Genomic DNA, 24,180 nt, shown 5'->3' with positions numbered 1-24,180 from the left:
ATTGCTAGGGATGGCCTGCATCTGAGCTCTACAGGGGTCAAAATGGTTAGTGGTTTGGTTTTAGAGGCTTCAGAATCAAAAAACTCAGTTGGAATGGGGGGCATGGTTTAAGGAGCAGAATTCGAAAGGGTACTAACTATTGGAATTTTAGTAGAAACGGAAATAGGGTGGCTGTTAAAGATCTCATTTTTATATTATATTTTTTGATCTTTAACACTCCATAAATGTAACTAGATGGCAGCACCAGCTTGCGTGTGTTGTGTATTACATAACGGAAAGATGATGATCTAAAATGACGTCAGGAATAGGGTGTGGAAAACTGTCAGAATTGAATGCGTGATATCCGATTGGATAATTTGAGCTGTAGCGTCACCTTGCCATTTTGTTTGCTGAGCTGATTTATCTGTTCAGTTGGCGGTTGAACTTTTTACATTCAAGATGCTCTCAAGAAAGCGTCCTTCCCCAAAATTGTGCAAAAATGGCTGGAGATGACATAGAAGGAAAAGAAAAAAATACACTGTGATACTATAAAATATTACGGTAACAGTGTTTAATTATCAAATGAAATTTACCCAAGAAATTTATCGTAATCAAGAACTGCATTATGTAATATATTGTTATCTCCAACCGCATTCCTCCTCATCCTGAAATTTACCGGCTTCAACATGGACTCCATGCTCTTTTGTTCTGCATTCCGGCTCATTTGGAAGAAAAATTGCAACTGAACTGCATTGTGTAATAGGAAAGGAAACACCTATTTCGTTTTTGTTGAACTCAACCAAATGAAGATAAAATGAAAAATATCTCGCGGCTTGTTCAACAAAAATCCCAACGCCTTCAGCCGAATCATCAGGAAGTGTGTGCTTCGTAGTTCATAGGAACTAAAAGAAATATTCACCATTTTTTTATCTACAGACTGTTTTCGTGATAAAATTACTGATTACTTCTATTCCGTTAAAAAAAAAAAAAAAAAAAAAAAAAATTATACTGGCTTTGACATTTTTTTTTGCAACTGTTTTATCATGCATAACTATTTTTGAGATTTGACGTTTTCCCTATTGATCAATGAAACAAATCAACTTACCATTATTATTTTTGTCTTATATGTTAATTTTCTACGATCAGGGCTGTTCATGAATTTTTACTATTGTTTTAAATTTTTCCCTGGAGGGGGTGGAAATGTTAAAGATCTCATTTTTATATTATATTTTTTGATCTTTAACACTCCATAAATGTAACTAGATGGCAGCACCAGCTTGCGTGTGTTGTGTATTACATAACGGAAAGATGATGATCTAAAATGACGTCAGGAATAGGGTGTGGAAAACTGTCAGAATTGAATGCGTGATATCCGATTGGATAATTTGAGCTGTAGCGTCACCTTGCCATTTTGTTTGCTGAGCTGATTTATCTGTTCAGTTGGCGGTTGAACTTTTTACATTCAAGATGCTCTCAAGAAAGCGTCCTTCCCCAAAATTGTGCAAAAATGGCTGGAGCCGACATAGAAGGAAAAGAAAAAAATACACTGTGATACTATAAAATATTACGGTAACAGTGTTTAATTATCAAATGAAATTTACCCAAGAAATTTATCGTAATCAAGAACTGCATTATGTAATATATTGTTATCTCCAACCGCATTCCTCCTCATCCTGAAATTTACCGGCTTCAACATGGACTCCATGCTCTTTTGTTCTGCATTCCGGCTCATTTGGAAGAAAAATTGCAACTGAACTGCATTGTGTAATAGGAAAGGAAACACCTATTTCGTTTTTGTTGAACTCAACCAAATGAAGATAAAATGAAAAATATCTCGCGGCTTGTTCAACAAAAATCCCAACGCCTTCAGCCGAATCATCAGGAAGTGTGTGCTTCGTAGTTCATAGGAACTAAAAGAAATATTCACCATTTTTTTATCTACAGACTGTTTTCGTGATAAAATTACTGATTACTTCTATTCCGTTAAAAAAAAAAAAAAAAAAAAAAAAAAATTATACTGGCTTTGACATTTTTTTTTGCAACTGTTTTATCATGCATAACTATTTTTGAGATTTGACGTTTTCCCTATTGATCAATGAAACAAATCAACTTACCATTATTATTTTTGTCTTATATGTTAATTTTCTACGATCAGGGCTGTTCATGAATTTTTACTATTGTTTTAAATTTTTCCCTGGAGGGGGTGGAAATGTTAAAGATCTCATTTTTATATTATATTTTTTGATCTTTAACACTCCATAAATGTAACTAGATGGCAGCACCAGCTTGCGTGTGTTGTGTATTACATAACGGAAAGATGATGATCTAAAATGACGTCAGGAATAGGGTGTGGAAAACTGTCAGAATTGAATGCGTGATATCCGATTGGATAATTTGAGCTGTAGCGTCACCTTGCCATTTTGTTTGCTGAGCTGATTTATCTGTTCAGTTGGCGGTTGAACTTTTTACATTCAAGATGCTCTCAAGAAAGCGTCCTTCCCCAAAATTGTGCAAAAATGGCTGGAGCCGACATAGAAGGAAAAGAAAAAAATACACTGTGATACTATAAAATATTACGGTAACAGTGTTTAATTATCAAATGAAATTTACCCAAGAAATTTATCGTAATCAAGAACTGCATTATGTAATATATTGTTATCTCCAACCGCATTCCTCCTCATCCTGAAATTTACCGGCTTCAACATGGACTCCATGCTCTTTTGTTCTGCATTCCGGCTCATTTGGAAGAAAAATTGCAACTGAACTGCATTGTGTAATAGGAAAGGAAACACCTATTTCGTTTTTGTTGAACTCAACCAAATGAAGATAAAATGAAAAATATCTCGCGGCTTGTTCAACAAAAATCCCAACGCCTTCAGCCGAATCATCAGGAAGTGTGTGCTTCGTAGTTCATAGGAACTAAAAGAAATATTCACCATTTTTTTATCTACAGACTGTTTTCGTGATAAAATTACTGATTACTTCTATTCCGCCACGCAGAAGAGTAAATATGCGTTAATTTGTGATGGTGAATTTATTGAGTGAAAAAAGTTGTGATCGTCGCATCTCAACTTCGCAATTAGAAATGCATTGATATTAATGATTCGAATCTGTTATTATGAGTTCCTATTATGTGCTAAATGTGAAGATAATGTCAATTATATATCCAAGTTAAAATTTAATAAATTGTTGTAAAATGGTAAGTTATTTGCCTCAGAGTTTCAAATATGATGGTTAATGATTTAATATTTTGATGGGAATTTAAATTCCAAAAATAATTGATGTGTCACAACGCTATGACTATCCACTATACATTCAAGTTATTTGGCTAATTTTTAGTACACCTTTCGTCATGTTGTTGTATACACAAATTTTCAACATAATATCACCATAAATCATTTTACAGTGGCCAATAAGAAAAAAGGTTTTAACAGTTGGGATTCAAATAATCGTGCAGCATTAAATAAAAGTAAGATGGGCTTACTTAATGTTTTTTATACAAATGCTCGTAGTATTAGGAACAAGATGGAAGAATTGAAAAGCGTAATAATAGACGAGAGGTTGGATATTATTGGAGTTACCGAGACATGGGCTACCGAAAGTGATGATGATTTATTATCTATTGCTGGATATAATTTGTTTAGACAAGATAGAGTAGGTAAAAGAGGTGGTGGGGTTTTATTTTATGTCAGAGACACTTTAACTTGCAATGAATTGGTAATTAATGATAAACCTAATGAGATTGATATGATTTGGCTGGAGTTGATGAGCAATAAGAGCAAAAAACTACGTTTAGGGAACATTTGTAGGCCACCCAACTTAAGCCAGGGTCAAGATGAACAGATGTTTAGTATTATTAGTGACATTTCTAGCAAGGGGTCGGTCAGTCATAATGGGAGATTTAAATTTTCCAGGAATCGATTGGAATAATTTTTACCATAGTAATAGCAGAGAAGAGAATTTTTGAAAGTAATTGGTGACTGTTTCTTAGATCAAATTGTAACTCCGGGTACTCGACAGGAGGGGATTTTGGATCTAGTTTTCTGCAACATGGAAGATTCTGTTCAGGGGTTGTGTGTAGGGGAATACATTGGAGATAGTGACCACAACAGTATTAGGTTTCGGATTAAATTTGATATGCACAAAGTAGAGAATTTTAGGTTTGCCCAATTTTCAGAAATACTGACTTTGTGGCACTTAGGCAGAGTTTGAAAGCTGTTTTTTCTTCTGGATTGGACAATAGCAATGTGAATCTTCAGTGGGCAGAATTTAAGGAAAATCTAGCGAAAATGGTTGGGGATCATGTTTCCTTTAGGAGAAAGGGTGTCAACACTAAAATTTGGCCAATGTGGTTCTCCAGGGAAACTAAATTACAAGCAAACCGCTTTTCATAGGTTTAGAGAAACTGGCCACAGTGCAGATAGGCTCCAATATTGTAAGGCAAGGTGTAATATTAATTATTTTGTACGGATTCAGAAAAGAGAGTTGGAGCAAAGACTGGCAGATAACATAAACAGAAATCCCAAGAGGTTTTTTGCATATGCTAATTGGGGGAAAGTTTGAAATAGTCATATTGGGCCACTGGTTGATGAGCACGGAATTTTAATTCAGGTCGATAGTGATATTGCTAATGTTCTTAATAACTTTTTTCGAGTGTTTTTAACGATAACTGTATCTCAACAGTTGACACCAACAACACACAAGCCATAGCACAGCTTGAGGACTTTGTATTTTCCAGGGATGACATGTTACTTCATTTGAAAAAAATTAAAGAGACTAAGGCTCCAGGACCAGATAATATTTAGCCAAAAATTTTAGTTCAATGTGCGGAGGAATTAGCAGATGTAATCGTAAATATTTTCAATGCTTCTTATAACCCGGGGACAGTGTCAGAGGACTGGAAGCTGGCTAACATTACACCGCTCTTCAAGAAAGGGTCTAAAGGGAGTGCGGGAAATTATAGACCTGTGAATCTAACTTCGGTGGTTTGTAAAATTTTTGAAACATTGATGAAAATTAAGATAGTAATTTTTCTAGAGACTAATAATCTATTGACTTGTTTTCAGTACGGTTTCAGGAAAGATAAATCTTGTGCAACTAATTTATTACATTTCTATGACAAAGTTACCATGGCTTTGGACAATAAGAAGCCTGTAGATGTTGTTTACATTGATTTTCAAAAAGCTCTCGATAAGGTACCGCATGTTGCTCTACTTAGCAAATTAGCTGATATGGGAATAGGAGGGAAAACTTTCATTTGGGTAAAAAACTGGCTGACCGGAAGGAAACAAAGGGTAGTTGTAAGGGAAAATTATTTTAATTGGAGTGAGGTTTTAAGCGAGGTTCCTCAAGGATCAGTGTTAGAGCCTGTTTTGTTCATTGTCTTTATGAACGATATTCACAAAAATATTTCTGGGAACATGAATTGTTTTGCTGATGATGTCAAAGTTATATGGACTGTAGAAAATGAAGAAGAAGCAAATCAGCTGCAAGAGGATCTAGATCATATTTCAGAGTGGACTGATAAATGGGGTATGGCTGTTAATGTTGGGAAATGTCAAGTGCTACATTTAGGGCATGGAAATAAGTGTACAAGTTATTATTTGCAAGGTTCAGTCATTAGTCAGGCAGACAAAGTTACAGATCTGGGGGTCTTAATAAGTCAGGATTTAAAGTTTAGCCAACAGTGCAGCATTGCTAGTAACAAAGCCAATAAGATGCTTGGGTTCATCAATAGATCTATTTCAAATAAATCTAAAGAAGTTCTTCTGCCCTTATACAGGGACGTAACTAGAGGGGGGCAAACGGGGCTCGCGCCAGATTTCAAGGACACAAAACTGACGAAGTAAATGCATAAATATATTTTTACCCAAGGAAAAAGTGAAAAAAACAACTTAGTAGAAATTAAAAGTAAAAAAAAAAAAAAATCTTAGGGCAGGCACAGGCTAAAGAAAAATGGAAGCTGGAAATGGCATAAATGTATTTTCTTAGAGTGACCAGTTCTTGTTACATCTCATCTAATATGAGAATCACCCATAAGCAGCGGAAATGCTTAAATCTGCTTTATCCGCAATAAAATCATAATAAAACTGTCAACGTGATGTCCCTTAAGAACCGAGAACTAGTCTACCCTACTGGCCTCATGTAATATCGTTTTACAGCGTTCCCTCGGACGTAGCCCCTTTTTAGAAATTGGAGCGAGTTTCCACCCCTACAATCTTGATCCTATAGAATAATTCTGTAAAGAGTTTCTCTGTGGTACGAGCCCTCGTACTACATATTCCTCTGATAGTTTTGAATTTCACTTTATTATTCCACGGTATGTTTTACTCATCTTGGGTAGTTTTAATTCAATTTAAAAATATGTCAAAAAAGCAATATGGTCAGGGCCTGATTACTGAATAGGCCAACTATGCCGTGGCCTAGGGTCCCCAAATGTCTGAAATTACTTTAGTCTATGGCTAAAATAGTTTTATCTAACGGCTAAATTTATATAAAGTTTGAATACAGGGGACCCAAAAAAGTATTTCGCATAGGGCCCATCGATATCTTAATCGGGCCCTGCATCTGGTGCTGAATTTAGGAGGACAGGTAAAGCGAGCATGGAAAAGAAGATCATCAGTCCTCATCTTAATTATCATCTATGGGGACTGTAAATAATGAAGAACAAGCAAAACAGCTGCAAGAGGATCTAGATCATATTACGGAGTGGGCTGATAAATGGGGTATGGCTGTTAATGTTGGGAAATGTCAAGTGCTACATTTAGGGCAAGTGTTAGGGCAAGTGTAGCAAGTGTACAAGTTATTATTTGCAAGGTTCAGTCATTAGTCAGGCAGACAAAGTTGCTGATCTGGGGGGTCTTAATAAGTCGGTATTTAAAGTTTAGCCAACAGTGCAGCATTGCTAGTAACAAGGCCAATAAGATGCTTGGGTTTATCACTAGATCTATTTCAAACAAATCTAAAGAAGTTCTTCTGCCCTTATATAGAAGTTTGGTAAGACCTCATTTGGAGTATGCTGTTCAGTTTTGGTCTCCTTATCTTAAGAAAGAAACTAATGTATTGGAAAGGGTTCAAAGGCGAGCTACAAGGCCAATAAATGGACTTTCTCACTTAGACTATGATTCCAGGCTTAGAAGGTTAAAAATGTACAGTCTTAAGCAAAGAAGAGACCGAGGGGACATGATTCAGTTGTTTAAATTTATTAAAATGAAAGATGTTACGGGGCTGAAGTTAAGCACTGAAAACAGGACAAGTGGTCATTGTTTTAAGCTATTTAAATCTCAGGCTAACATGGATATTAGGAAAAATTATTATTATAGCAGGGTAGTGGAACCTTGGAACAGTTTACCGGAAGAGGTGCTAATGAGCAAGGGAGTAGATAGTTTTAAGAGGGCCATTGATCTTCACTGGGGATTGTAAATTGACTAGGACCAGTCTAGCTTGGCCCAGAGCCTGTTGCTGGTCGTCACTTTGTATTTGGTTAAATGTTTAAGACGTTTGGTATGACATTGTTTATCCAATTTAAAAACTTCGTGCTATAATTATTGAGATTCTATTCAAAGTTCTGAAAGCAGACAATATTTTCTTTAGAAAACATTGTTTTTTTTTAGACAAATATCAACGTCAATAGGTGGGAAATCAGCCAGTTTTCACAGCTCTCAAACTTGAATTTCGTTTTGGTACTTTTGATGTATATTTAACATTAAAACATTAAATGGAAATAACTTGGAAAAAAAGGTTCTGAAAACATGCAATAATAATATTTTAAAGATGCGTTTTTTTTTAATTGAAAAAAAAGAAAAAGAAACCGCAGGCAGATACTTGTTTCCTTGTTGCAAGGAACTCTTTTTTCAAAAGCTGATTCCTTTATACTGAGAAATGACCCTGTTTGTGTAGCTTGTAGCCCCCAAAATATGTTTTGCGGTATGCTGAAGACAAAATGTTTTCCTATTATTATAAAATGCAGGAATTCTGGTGCGGTAATTTTTGGTGCCTCTCCCCCACCCCGCTCCCATTTTTTTTTTTTTTTTAAACTCTTTTATCAGTTCTATGGAAACATGAAGTTTATGCAATTTTGGGAACAACACGCATTTGTTTTTGTGGAGTAACGAAAGCTACTCGTACATTACAAGACAAGTATTGAAAATTCATTTTGAATGCATTTTGTGTAAATTTTACGCTTGATTCATATGTAACTGCATCATCTGCACAATAGTGTGCTCTATTTATATCTGATAGATAAAGTATAGATTAAAATGCTAGGGGTCTGCCGCCATCTGCTCGCCTTACGTTCACCTATCCCCTATTATTGCTTTGAAATCTCATTTGGCTCAATCGAAGATTTAAATTGTCGGTTAGGAAGAATTAGATTAAAATACACGTTACAGTTAAAGCAAAATGAAATTCCCGCTCCCCCTCTTGTAGAAAATAGGGTTTAAGTTAAGAGCTCGTAATAATTACTAACAACTTAACAGCTCATTATAATTGGAACAATAATAAAATCTCGCTCCTACACAACGAAAAAAAGAACTGGATAAAAATACGCATAATAAAATTTATTTTAAAATAAAAACGCTTCAAATAACAACCCTACCATGAGGTTTGAACTAAATTGCACAAACTTTCCCAGCTATAGGGGCTAAAGGACTCCTGACCAGTTTTGTACATTTGAAAAACCGCTTGCAAATTCCTTTTCTCCAATAACATTTCGCTCTTTAGCTCCGGGCTTGAATTGAGTTTAGCCGATGACTACCGATAAATAGAAACTCCTATATTTATTCATTTAATGTTCTAATTAAATGAGAAAATTGGATCAAGCTTCACCTGATACAGAGAATAACTTTTTTTAGACTGACATAAAAGGGGTTGTGGATTTGTGAATGACAAAAAAGGTCTGTGAGAAATCTTTCATCCCCTTCAAAGTATACATGGGAAGTTTTAGATTATAAAATAAATTTCAAAAAAGAAAACGAAAAGCAAAAATACCCTTAATTCGAAAAAAAAAAAAGAAAAAGAAACACTCCGAGGTACAAGCCATACGGGTTCGAAATAATTGTGTCCGAAATTTCAAAGATGAGGTGGTTATGGCTGATGGAGTCTCCTGGGCGTGGGACAGCCACAAACCTAATTTCTTTGACGTTATGTTTTTAAAAATACTTATAGAGAGGTTTTGGAGAATTTTTCAGAATTTAAATATTAGTATTTCTATAAAACTTTTAAAAATCCACCTTTTGTTTTACCATTGAGATGGGTATCACCCGGGATGAATCCCCTCCCCTCCCGTCGTAGTGACGCTATTGATAATTATGTATGTATGTGGACCTGTTTTCAGTGCATTTTCTGTGTAAAATATATTGAAAGGTCTGATGCTAACATTATCAAAGAATTTTTTTTTTCAAGGGGGGGGGGGGGCGCCAAAGCGAGGTCTTGCCCCTGTTCGAAAATGAGCTAGTTATGTCCCTACCCTTATATAGAAGTTTGGTAAGACCCCATTTGGAGTATGCTGTTCAGTTTTGATCTTATCTTAAGAAAAATATTAATGTATTGAAAAGGGTTCAAAGGCAGGCTACAAGGCTAATAAATGGACTTTCCCACTTAGATTATGATTCCAGGCTTAGAAGGCTAAAAATGTACAGTCTTGAGCAAAGAAGAGACCGAGGGGACATGATTGAGTTGTTTAAATTTATTAAAATGAAAGATGTTACGGGGCTTAAGTTTAGCACTGAAAACAGGACAAGGGGTCATTGTTTTAAGTTATTTAAATCTCAGGCTTTTCGATTTCGTTTCCAATTCCGAGTCACAACTGACTACAACTGTATTTATATCGAGGACTGCACACTAAGTGCCTTGCCTCCATTATTTTTTATACCGATAGATGGCGGCACCATCACCGGATCGAACAGTTAATGAGAATTTAGAACGAGACCTGGAGCTAATAGCTACCTGGTGCTAGCACCCCCAGAGGTATCGTTTCACTTGGAGGACATTGAGATCACGAGCATATTTAATGTCGCCCAGTCCCCTTTAATGACGACGGTGGGTCTTCGACCATCGAGGTTCGAACTCGGGACCCTCCGGCCCCGAATCTGACACTCTACCGATCGGGCTACAACGGCCCAAATCTCAGGCTAACATGAATATTAGGAAAAATTATTATTTTAGCAGAGTAGTGGAACCTTGGAACAGCTTATCGAAAGAGATGGTAATGAGCAAGGGATCTTCACTGACTGGGGATTGTAAATGGACTAGGACCAGTCTTGCTGGGCCCAGAGCCTGTTGCTGGTCGTCACATTCATGGGCGGATTTATGGGGGGCAGAGGGGGCAATGCCCCTCCCCCCCAGTTTTGGGAGGACTTTATGTAGTAACAACTCGTTTTCCAAAAATTAAAAAAATATATATGTATATATTTTCTTTTTTGAATAGTTCAGAAGGGCATGGGTGGATTTATAGGGGGGGGGGCATACGGGGCAATGCCCCCCCCCCAGTTTTGGGAGGACTTTATGTAGTACAGTAAAACCTGTAAAGTTGACCACCTGTCTATGTTGACCGCTTTTGTCAGGAACGAATATAGTCCTATCTCATATAATGAACGAAAACCTCTGTAACTTGACCACCTCTCTATCTTGACCACTAATGTACACCAAATTTGGGTTGGAGTATTGTAAAAAACTCTTTGTAAGTTGACCACTTGGTTTGTTTTCTTAAACTTTCTTCAGAAAATTATTTTATTTTATTATCTATTTATTTATTTATTATTATTATTATTATTATTATTATTTTCTTTTCGATAGCTTTCTAAGAATGTTTTTAATGCTTTGATGATGGACTAGCATTTTACTAACTAAAACAGCAGCAGTTTATGCTGCTCTATATTCTCCAAACTTGTTTTTCATTTGTTGTTCTATTTGAGATAGCTTTTTGTACTCTGTTCAATGAAAATAGATGTCAGTAGAAAAGTTCAAAGTCTTTTCTTTCAGTTGCAATATGTTGTGGCAACACAGGAATTGTGCTACAAAGAGCAGGCCCGTATCTATACATTTTGGGCCCCCCTGCTACAAAATATGTATGGCCCCTCCCTAGGGGCCATCAGTGTCTATTTGTAAAGTAAATAAGTCTTAGTGCTATTTTTTTCGATTTTTCTTCAATTTCTAGGGCCGTTAGCCCCTTTAAGGACACGGGCCCCTCGCACAGCGGATATGCAGATCTGGGCCTGCTAATGAGTAAATTTACATATTTCTGGTGCAAGGGATTAAGAGATAGGACATTTTAATTGTGCCTTTATGAACTGGGAGAGTCGAGCTTGTTGCTCTTTGTGCTATAAGTTTTACATAAAAAGGCTTCAAGAAGAAAGTTAGTTGAACTTGAGATTAATAAAAAGTATGAAATATTAAAATTGATTTAAAATGGAGGATGTCAGATAAAATTAGCTGGCACATATGGAATTTCTAAAACTACAGTGTCTAATATAGTTAAAAACAAGGAAAAAGTAAAAAAAAATTATTTGGATAGTATTTTTAATAATTGTTTCACGTTCAATGATGTTAAACAATGAAAGTGAGTTGAACAGAAATAGTAAGGGTGAATTACTCAAAAAATGAATACATGGTGCAAGAAATGACAAAAAAAAAAAAAAATCATTACCACCCTTTATAAGTTGACCACCTATCTAAGTTGCCCGCCAAAGTTCTGCACCGCGAGTCAGAGCATTTTTTAACATAGGTAGTACGCGACACTAATGTCGCGTAGTGAAAAAATTCTGTCGCCTAGAAGATGCAAAATCAAACTACTGGGCGACATTGGAAAATTCAACAATGATTCCACTCCTCATTTTTGTTAAACGGATTTCAAACCTTTCTTTTTTTTTCCTCTTGAGCAACAGACATCGGGCATTTTCCAGCGGTCAACCAAAAGCAGTTTTTCTCTTTTTTTCCTACTCGTTTAAAATCGCCCGACTGGGTACAAAAACATGTCATCCCCTGCGGGTTAAGGGGTGCTAATCGTTGTCGCCATCCAGTCATCATTCTACCTCGGGCAGACTCAGTGGTGTAAATTCCAGACTAATCAGTGATTCACTCGGGGTGTGATGATTTTTAGCGGGAACTTGAGGGCTTATAAACAAAATGGGCAGTTTAGAGTAAGAGTTTAAGAACGAAAGGCGTTTCAGTTGACAGAATTTTTTTTTTCTCGCCACCACTCAGCATGAAACGTTGTTCTTTCCTTCATCAAAATGGTAAGGGAAATAAATGATTAGGCTTTGATTTTAATTTGTTATTTAATTCAAATACATACGCTTTTTTAGCCTACTTTCCCAGTAAAAGTCAGAAAAAGAAGAAAAAAGCATGAAAGAAGGCTTAATGCAGCTTAAAAATATCGCGAAAAACAAAAAAAAAGTCAAAATTAATAAAATAATTAAATAAATATAGAAAAATTAAAAATTGGAAAGTAGGGTATTGAGATGGGGAAAAATGTCTGTCGGTCTGTCTGTCGGTTTGTCTGTCTGTCGGTCTGTCTGTCTGTCCCCCCCCCTAATAACTTTTGAATGAATAGTCCGATTCGAACAAACTTTTTTTTGTTCGAAAGATCTCGGCGAGGACACCTCATTCCCATATTTCACTTTTTCATCTGAGCTATTTTTTGTTCAATTTTGAACAGTTCAAAAAAACTTAACATTAGCGCCTACGGGGAAATTCAAGGCAATTCCGAACTGTGAGGCGAATTTGCGTCAAACAAACGTTGTAGGAAAAAGCTTTTGATGAAAAACGTATATATGAAATATCTTTTTGATTTGAACAATTTTCCGTTCAATTTTGAACAGTTCAAATCCCTTAACATTAGCGGCTACGGGGAAACTGAAAGTCAATGTAGATTCCATACTTGAAGACGGATTTACTTCAAACAAATTTTGTTGGAAATAGCTCTTGACGCCAAACTCCAGACTCCGACTCCGAGAATTTAGAGGCACCTGACTCCGACTCCGACTCCTGTGCCCGACAGTTAATCGGACTCCGACTTCCCGACTTCGACTCTGACTTCGTAGCTTTGGCAAAAATTTATACACGGAGGACAAATGACTAACTCCGATTCTTGGATATTCGACTCTGACTCCTTTATCTCAAAATGAGATTGACTCCGACTCCGCAGTTATGGTTTTAACTGTGAAATACTTTTTGTTGATATGACTTGTTTTTATTTTCACGCTAAAGTTTAAATTTAGGTATTTAGCTATCGGCGAATAAACTCGAAGTCATTTATGTTTCTACATAAAGATATGCGCAGACGATTTTTTTTTTTTTGACAAAAAAAATGATTTCTTTAAGTTGACATTTTATTGTTTTTTTTTTAAAGTAAGTGCATTAATTCATTTAAAAAAATATTTTTGGCAACAGGGGAAAAAGAAACGATTTTTTTTTTTTTTTTTTTTTGATATGATGTATTTATTTTAATTTTAATTATTATTTTTTCGTTTTGAAAGCTGTTAAAGATTTTTTTAATGGAAAAAAGTGTATTAGCTGCTTTGTTTAAAAGGTGCTGCTATTTTATTTTTTTTTTAATTTTTATTTATTTTTTATTTATTTTTTTTTACGCATTTAATTTTTTTTAGATGAGTGAGGAATATTTTATTCCTAGAAATCAGCTTAAAGTATTTAAAAAATATGTTTGAAAAAATTTGCGATTTTAGCTATTTTTCGGAATATTGATCAGGTACTAGAAAGTAGTATGGGTATAAGGGAAAGTAGGCTCGTCTAGTTCTAGACAGAACTTCTTGTGTTTTAATATATGTCTGGATAAATAAGGAGAAGAATGTCGGGATATGGTTTAGAGCGGGGGTTTTCAACCTTTTTTACTCATGGGCCACATTGCAAATTTTTGGAGATGAGGCGGGCCAACAATACTTTAGTTCATATGGTTTAGTTCGCACCCCCCCCCCCCCCTCAACCTGCCACATTCATCCGTAATTCTTTTTAGAATAAACGCTCAGTAGCATGGGGTAGGGGCGGATACTGAAAACTTTTTGAAGGGGCCCGGTAAATTGAATGCCCCTCCCCCACACACATTTATTCGATGTTTCATAACAAAGTTTTCATGAATTTATTTTAAAATGTTTTATTTATTTATTTGTTTATTTTTTAAATATTCCTTCTGGTCAATATGAATCTACTTCTATAAGTTCATGAATATTATTTGCTAACTAGAAAATCACCCGTCAAGGTATGACGGGTGAAAATTGCTTCTACATTTGAACGAAGCCGATGCCTGTTTAGTGATATTTTGATACTTAAAATTGTAACCCTAACTCCAGTGGAGTAACCCAAAGCTCCAGTAGGTAGCGTTCATTGTTGACCATTTTTTCGTTTCTTTATTCCCCTGAAATGACACAGTCTAACAGTAAAACTGTTAAGTTGCCGGTGCCGGATCGAATTCAGCCTTGTCACAATAAAGTCTTTCCCTGCATGTTAAACATTACCAAAACATATTATCAAATTATCATGCCATGGCGCAAATTTCATTGTTGAAACACGCGGGTTACTCGATCATTTGCTATTATATATATGAGGATATGATCCCTCCGAAACTGAAAGCTGGATCCAACCATGCATTTATTTGACTTCTAGAAAGTGGTAAATGCTAGCCAAACGTTCGCTTGTATCGCGACTCGACATATTTAAAAAATACTAATTGTTCTATGTTCCTATTTGTAACAAGCACATCTTTTTCGTTTCAAATGTGCATATTTGATGCGTTTGTTCTTGGTTATGCAGAAATAAATCACCAGGGTCATTTTCCAAACTTTTGCCTGAACAACATTTGAAAAATTTCAAACATAAATATCATCAACTGTTTTATTTCTTTCGGGAAAAATTTCTCGTAATACATAGTTTATTTTTAAGGGTACAATCATATTTGAGGCAGTGAGAAACAAAGGGATGCAAGTGGCAAAATTAAAAATTTGGAGATAACCAGTGCAAATGGTAGGTGAACCCCTTCTGTGTCTTCTCGCAAGAGATGGTACTAGTAGAGTACCCTGGTAGGTGCTGCTGCATAGCATGATTTAGAAAAAAAACTCAATGAAAGCCTACCTAGGACGTAATCTTTATACGTGCTTTACTCGAAACTTGAAAATGTCCACGTGGATCCTTTTGCTTCTCACTGCCTCATTTGAGCTTAGTATTTCATACAACTAGAAACATTTTACTTTAAAAGTAAATTTTTCACCTTCAATGTCATGAATGTTACTCGACAACATGACAGTATTGCTAAGAAGTATTTAAGTGTTTATTTTTACAAAAATCATACATTTTATGAATAAATTTGTCCCTTGAATCGCATTAAAAAAAAATAATATTTTTTTAAATAAAAATGCACAATATTCATCATCATGAGTGTTACCAAGTATCATATTTTCACTTCCTGTCAAAATTATAAATGAAAAGAAAAAAATATTTTAAAATAATATGGTTAGGAAGATAATATTGCTTTTACGTAAGCTACAAATTTTAATAGAGTTATTATACATTTCTTTTGTTTTTTTTAATTGAATTTTAGAACTTGTTTACTAGGTAACACTCACGACACATATGGTTAGACTTTGTTAAGATGTGCCGCTTCCGTTCATAATTGTGGTTTCTCCAAGAAACTGCCATATGATTTCTTTCATTTTAACTACACATTAAAAAATAAATAAAAAATATATTATTGATTCCATCAAAGAAAAATTAGTGAACGAATCGCGATAATACGTTCCTTTGAGTTCGAAACCAGTGAGTTAAATGTATTCTGCCACTCTGGGCATCTGACTCCAGCATTACTTCTTTAGCAAACAAAACTGCTTTTGTTCAAAATATGCAGTGTGTTTTGTGTTCATTTTAATTATCTATATCCCTAACCTTACCAAAGATAGTCTAGAATGCGATTTTATGTTTACAAATTGGAAAATTTTCCTGAGATGGGAAATCTTCTGGGATGGGAGGCCTTTCAATCTCTCCTCCTCTTAAATCACCATAGATCGTTTAAAACAGCATTTTCAGAGTTACAATTTCAAACAATTTCTGAGGGAGCTCTCCAAACCTCTTCTCCCCTAACATTACCAAAGATAATTAGAATGCCTTTTTAAGGCAGTAAGTTAGAAAAAAAATTTCCTAGTGTGGGGCTTCTAGTCTTTCCTTCACGTAACATCATGAAAATACGGTATTAACCTGCGTTTTTAGCACTACAATTGAAAAAAAATTCCGCCGGAGAACCCCCGAACCTCACTCTTCTTTACATAATTGGAGATAATATTTGCGTTTTTAAAAGGTTTCAATTTTGAAAAAGGAGCGAGAGAGGGACGTGGGGTTCTCCGACCCCTTAATATTACGAAAGACAGTTAGAATGCATTTCTAAGATTACAAATGAGAAAAATTTCCAGGGAAGGGCCTTGAAATCTCCCCAAAGACAGGGGAGCGCCACCAAGCAACTTCTCCCCTAACATTACCAAAGATCGTCTAAAATGAGTTTTTAAGACTACAAATTTGAAAAATTTCCGGGGGAGAAACCCCCGGAACCCCTTATTTCGGAGTTAATATTATAAAGCAACATATTCTCTTTTCCCGGTAATCTAATAAGCGAGCTCGACTACTTACAATCAGGATCTTTTTGTCAATATTTAGATCTATTAAAGGTTTACTCATAAACCAGAAGCTGAACCTATTCTCTTTGTATGTATTTAAGATACGCTTGAAATAATTAAAGGGCCGTTAATTCCATACGTTCCCTACGTTTTTGATCTCACGACGGATATAAAAAGATATTATAGCAACAGTTAGACATTTAATTATTTTCAACTTATGTCGCCTAGTGAAAATTCCTTAAAAAATGCTCTGCCGCGAGTGGTCAACTTACACAGGTTTCACTGTAACAACACATCTTCCAAAATCTTAAAACAAAAAAATCATGACTTTTTCTTTTTTGAATAGCAAATGTCCTTTTCTGATAAGAGAAAAAAATGGAAAAAAAAAAAACGAACATCAAATACAAATAGTACAGCTGTCACTGGGGTGCTGAAAATGTGTCTAAATTCACTATTTTGGACTGAAAACCATTTGGGAAAGTATATGAATGAAAATATAGGCTAAACGAGCTATACATTAAGCTGCAACACTTATAATAATTGACGATTATTTTAACAAATTAGAACCCTAAAGCAAAAGGGAAAAACTCCCCCCTCCCCCATTCGCGCTAACAGAACGATCTACTTGTTATGATTTGTGTCCATATTTGAAGTATTTATTTGTGCATAATATTTATGTTCTTAGTATATTAATTGACCTTTTTAGAAATTCTAAAAAACATAAGTTTTTTTTTTCTTTCTCTCTCTTTTTTAAAAGAGAGATAGAGAGAGAAAGAAAATAAATACTATAGCAAACTGAATAAATTTCAGTTATCTGAGTATTCAGATTAAATGAATCTTTTTACCTAGAGGGAGAGTACAATTTTACATATTTTATAAATACTGTTTAAAAACTAAGGTAAGTCATAATCATCTAAGTGAGTCAGTCCTTGTCATTATTGAAATCTAATCTAAATAATTGAGTCATTAAAAGTTTTAGAAAAATTTACTGAAATTTTATAAAAGTCTATAAAAACCTAACAAAGATTGCTAAAATCGTAAAAATCCTTTAACCGTAAAAACTGACGAATTTTCGTAAAAAATACAAAAAAAAAAAATCAAGCAAAAATTTACAGGTAAGAGTGAATTAATTACAAACAGGGTCGAAGTTGCCTACAAGATAAACAAGCTGTTGCTTAGGCCCCTGCTGTGAAGTGGGTCCGTAACTCCCAAAAACAATTCATGATTCGTTCCCTAAAAAATGAAAATTGCTTGAAAAAACTAATTTCATTTTTAAGTGCTTGAAAACTTTGAATATTTGCAAACGTGAGGCTACAAACCTTAAATTTTAAAATCTCTAACAAATGGTAGAGTGAGAGGAATGCCAACATATGTCAAATTCAGCTTCTTGCCACATCTTGTATTAAAAATGTAAAAATCACGGTTTTCACGTTTGTAACATATTATCTATACATATAATAAAACTAGTATGTTGTGGCCATCACGAAACTTTATTCTATATTTTTCTTTTTTTTTTCTGATCCCTCCCCATGCTTGACGAGGAAGCAATATTCCCAACAAAAACAAAATTACACATGCAAAAACTTGACGACCATCCCAATGTCTGCATTATTGCAAAAGTAAAGCAAAGAGCGAAAATTGAAAGTTATTTTAAAAGCCTTGCTTGAATTAATTACAAATATTTTATTTGTTAACAAACTTAAGATGGCAACAGTTAAAAATTTTAAATCATTGAGATAATATTTCCGAACATTTCCATACAATTAAAATCACGAGAAATACGCAGACGACAATCTATTACGATTTATCTTTCTTATTGTTGCATTAATAAACCTTTTTTTATTCAAAAAAAAAAAAAAAAAATAATAATAAAAATAACATCTCTTGGAGCGATTGGCGTCAAAATTGAACCAAAGCCTGTTTACATATGGATTCACATATATTCCAAATTTCAACCAGAACGTAGCATTACTTTTTGAGATAGGGCACTCACAATGGAAAAAAAGAACGGGCGATTGCGCTACCCCCTTTTAAGCTGTTGACACCAAAATAAAATCAGCTTTTATACCCACTAAGGGCTACTTGCCGATAAATTTTTCTTTCATTCCGTTCATTATTTCTTGAGATACAGCAGTCACAATTGACGACAAAAAACGTTCTATAGCTCAACCCCCGTTTGCGTTATTGACACCATAATTGAATCAGCACCTGTTCCTGTTACTGGCAACATATGGACCAAATTTTGTTTGATTCCGCCAGTTACTTCCTGAGGAATAGCAATCACGCGTAACTCAAAAAACGTCCCATTGCTCCACCCCCCTTGGAGGAATTCGCGCCAAAAACCAATGGGCACAAGTTCACATAGGGGCACATATGTGTACCAAGTTTCGTTCGATTTCATGCGGTAGTTTTTGCTGTAGAGCGGCCACAAAAAACTGGTCACACACAGACGTGACACACATACACACACACATACACACAGACAGACAGACATTTTCTAAAAATAGTCGAAATGGACTCAGCACACCTCAAAACGTTCGAACCCGTCAAAATTCGAAACTCGAAAATTGCATGAATCCAATACTTTCTTCTATATATTAGATATAGAAGAAAGTAAAAACACAAAACAAAAAAAAAAAAAAAAACGAGGAAGCAATATTCCTAACAAAAACAAAATGACACATGCAAAAACTTGACGACCATCCCAATGTCTGAATTATTGTAAAAGCAATGCAAAGAGCGAAAATTGAAAGTTACTTTAAAAGCCTTACTTGAATTAATTACAAATATTTTATTTATTAAAAAACATAAGATGGCAACAGTTAAAAATTTTAATTCATTGAGATAATATTTCCGAGGGGCCGTGGTAGCCTGATCGGTAAGGCATTGGACTCGGGGCCGGAGGGCCTCGGGTTCGATCCTTGCTGGTCGAAGACCCACCGTCGTCATTAAAGGGGACTGGGCGACGTTAAATATGCTCGTGGTCTCAATGTCCTCCAAGTGAAACGATACCTCTGGGGGTGCTAGCACCAGGTAGCTATTAGCTCTTGGACTAGTTCTAAATTCTCATTAACTGCTCGATCCGGTGATGGTGCTGCCATCTATCGGTATATAAAAAATAATGGGGGCAAGGCACTTAGTATGCAGCCCTCGACATAAATGCAGTTGAAGTCAGTTGTGACTCTGAATCGAATCGAATCGAATATTTCCGATCATTTCCATACAATTAAAATCACGAGAAATACGCAGACGACAATCTATTACGATTTATCTTTCTTATTGTTGCATTAATAAAACAATTTTTATTCGCAAAAAAAAAAAAAAAAAAAAATCAACACCTCTTGGAGCGATTGGAGTCAAAATTGAACCAAAGCCTGTTTACGTATGGATTCACATATATTCCAAATTTCAAACAGAACGTAGCATTACTTCTTGAGATAGGGCACTCACAATGGAAAAAAAGAACGGGCGATTGCGCTACCCCCTTTTTAGCTGTTGACACCAAAATAAAATCAGCTCTTATACCCACTAAGGGCTACTTGTCAAACAATTTTTGTTTGATTCCGTTAGTTATTTCTTGAGATACAGCAGTCACAATTCACGACAAAAAACGTTCTATAGCTCAACCCCCGTTTGCGTTATTGACACCATAATTGAATCAGCACCTGTTCCTGTTACTGGCAACATATGGACCAAATTTTGTTTGATTCCGCCAGTTACTTCCTGAGGAATAGCAATCACGCATAACTCAAAAAACGTCCCATTGCTCCACCCCCCTTGGAGGAATTCGCGCCAAAAACCAATGGGCACAAGTTCACATAGGGTCACATATGTGTACCAAATTTCGTTCAATTTCATGCGATAGTTTTTGCTGTAGAGCGGCCACAAAAAACTGGTCACACACAGACGTGACACACACACACACATACACACACACATACATACACACATACATACACACACACATACACACACACAGACAGACATTTTCGAAAAATAGTCGAAATGGACTCAGCACATTTCAAAACGTTCGAATCCGTCAAAATTCGAAATTCGAAAATTTGCACGAATCCAATACTTTCTTCTATATATTAGATATAGAAGAAAGTAATAAGATGTTTGTGTGTGTGTGTGTGTTTGTGGCGCGCATCCCAGGAAAACGGTAAGGCCTAGAAAGATGAAATTTGGTATACAGGTGCAGTTTTTGCTGAAAAAGTGCACCTCGGGCTTCGATTTTTGATATTTTTATTAGAAAAAAAATTATTTAATGTTTTATGCGTTTTTTTTGCACTTTTTAGTACTTTTTACCTCACAGACCCCGAACCAATCGCACCACACAAATATTTTTTGTACTATAATGTAGGAAATTTAGTTTTAAATATGATGATTGAAAAAATTTTGAAGATAGAGCAATTTTTGTATTTTTTATTGATTTTTGAAAAAACCTTTATTTTACATTTTTTTCTGGGTTTAGTTTTTTTCGAAACCCATCCTGCGACAAGTATTGAACCCTCAATTCTAAAATTTTAGTTGGTAATAGTAAAAACATTCCGCCCTCTTCAGAAGAAAAAAGTTTTGAAAAATACTATGAAGGAAGGGAGCTTCATAATGAATGGGGTTGGAGATAAGATCCAAAACCAAAAGGTTCATGAAGAGAAAATCCACGTCCAAAAATTCCGAGGGATAGAAGATCCCGCGCACATAAGGTCCAACGGACATAAGATGCAGGGGACATAAGATCCATAGAGAAGGGGAGGGATCCAGGGATAAAAGATCTGAATTTTTGGACAGCTATGACTGGAGGTCCGGTTTTCGGAGTAGGCTGGCGCTGGGGCCCTACAACGTAAGTAACGTTCCATTCTGGTGACGACGTTTTCTCCCTCACGAAAAGCGAGAACAACCGAGAAAATAGTCGGTTCCTCCCATTTGCTCTTACCACCATTGTATCGAGTGAGTATTTTGTCTCGTTTTCCAGCGTTCCGAGAACTACTCGTGAAGCGGGAAAAGAATCGCTTCAGTCAGACTGGAGTTCTTTTTTCCTACGGCAAAAGAGGCTTGCATCTCCGTTTCCCACGGCATTTGCGGTTTCCCGTACTTATTGAGTTTTTTCGTCCACAGCAACGGGGATCCGCAACTTTTAATTCCACGGCGTTTCAGGATCCGAGGAGTTATCTCATGGCCAAACAAATTGGCAGATACATTTCTTGATATGTCATAACCAACTTTTTTTTTCTTTTGTGTTTACGCATTTTATTAATTTTATTTTTGGCTTATTTTTTTCTTTTAAAAATATTCTTTCGAAAGAATACTTTAAAATGCAAAGTGCCTTTTTGTTTGCCTTTTGTTTATTATACATCAGATTTCAAAATCTTTTCACGGTAAGTATGCGAATAAAATTTGACAATGGTCTACTTTTAAGATTATCCCCCCCCCCCCCTAAATCGTTGATAATGACTCACCCTTACGGTTATGTTTCCTAAAATTAGAAATGCAGATTTGCGAAGCACGGTTGCTTTAGTTTGAAACTATAGTGACTGTTAATCTTCGTTTCCACCAAAGAATTCTCTTTTGGCATGAACTTTCATGCGCCACATATTTAGGTGGAATCTGTTTAATAATTTAAAAAAAAAAAAAAAACCCTAAGCAATTGTTATATTTTTTAAAAAATAAACGATGAACTCGCTCTTGATTATCTTTGAAAAGCAAAACAAAGGGTTTTTAAGAACCATTTGACAGAATTTTTTGGTCCATAATTACCCCACTAGAAACTGTGAAAACATTATACCAGTAACGCAAAAACAAATCCATTGTTTAATGGCATTAACTCTTACGGACCAAGATTGTGGACACCTTACCCAATTTTTTAAAAACCATTAATAATCGAAATTTGTTTAAGAAAAGGCTAAAAAATTTTATACTCAATTCTACTGCAGTCAATTTAGGATAAAGTAGCATATTTGTAATATAGTATACCTGGGTTCCGTTATAAAATTAGACGTACTTTATTGCATTGTTTGTGTTTATTGTTCTTTGTATGATTATGCATTTATTTTCTTTTAATTCTATCTTATGTTATAAACAGGCTCTAAATTAAGTTCTTTTCTGAGTGGTGGGAGCTATTCAGGCTACTGTTATAGCCTTTACTCCCATCTACTCAATCAGGGATTTTCAAATAGATAGAGTGAAATATATTTAAAAGAAAAAAAATATATTTAATGCAAATTTGAAGAATAATAGATAAATAATATAGCTGGGGAATTCAAAAACGATCGTTTTGAATTGACTACAATGCCCTTTCTCATTACTTCTAATGAAATAACAGTGGTCCAGCAAATCAATTTTGCTAGAATAGTGTATAACTTATAACTTAACATGAAAAGTGCTGTGGGTTTTAAACTTTATTTCTTTAAATTAATTAAATGGAAAGTGTTTCGCGTTGATTTTGTACTGAGGTTACAACAAAACAATGTGTAAACATACTGCGGGAAAATAACTGAATTCAATTTGATTCGAAAAATAAAGATTGATATTTTATGAAATGTAAAATTAAAAGATATTTGATTGGTGAAAATTTTCTAAGGATCTTGAGGTCCTATTAACCAAAGTCGACTGACCAAATGTCATACCCTACTATTTATTAAGACAAAATTATATGTACAAAAATAAAGGGGGGGGCGGTATTGTAAAAATATTCTCAGTTATTAGAAAACGCCTACCTGTAGAGCAACGTTGCTTAACGTCGCAAAATTGAATCCAGCAACATGCATGTCAAAACTATCAAAACATGTAATTTAAAGGCAGAAACACCAATATGTAAACCAAGAAATGAGTCATTTCTCGCGATCGAAATTGTTAAAAAGTGTATCTATTTGCCCTCATCATAATTAATGTTTATTTAAAAACATCCATATTCGGGGAATGAGCCTAATAAAAATATGTTCGTAACACTCTATAACGAAAATATGTTCATAATATTTTGAAACCGAAGATATTTAATTTAAATTACTAACCGATTTAAACAATGCGTCAGTGTTTAATGAAAACCATGTTCCTATAATAATATTACTATTATTAAAAGTAACTTGGCTGCAATAATTCCTAGACTTCTCCTCTTGCAAAATTACGAGCATTAAATCCCACAATTGCAAAATTTCCATCACTATGCAAGTGTAAACAGTCACAATGCTTCTCTGGTCACCGCCATCTTGACTAGGAAGTACTTCTCACCTCCCGAGAAAGCCAACTCACCACCTGTCAACCGGGTGAAAACGAGAATGGTCCTTCTCGGCAGCTAAAGTCGGCAGCAAGACGTTTAGGATAGCTTCATGGTAGGCAGAATCGCCGCGTCACGGAATGTGACGTCACGTGCCGAGAAAAACCGATTTTCTCGCTAGCGACTTCGTTCTAGAGATAATCATTGTAGGGCCCCAGGACATAAAAGGTCCAGATTTAAATGTCTTAAATTTTTCATCGTTAGCAGTTTGCAATAATGCAGAGTCCTTACCAAAGAATAAAAAAAGAGCTCTTCACACACCTTTTTTTTTACATCAAAGTTATTTGTTTAGTTTGTTGTTTGCTACAATTGTGTGTC

The sequence above is a fragment of the Uloborus diversus genome, chromosome 4 (assembly GCF_026930045.1).
Source record: "Uloborus diversus isolate 005 chromosome 4, Udiv.v.3.1, whole genome shotgun sequence".
Classification (NCBI taxonomy): domain Eukaryota; kingdom Metazoa; phylum Arthropoda; class Arachnida; order Araneae; family Uloboridae; genus Uloborus; species Uloborus diversus.
This window is presented reverse-complemented; position numbering follows the sequence as displayed.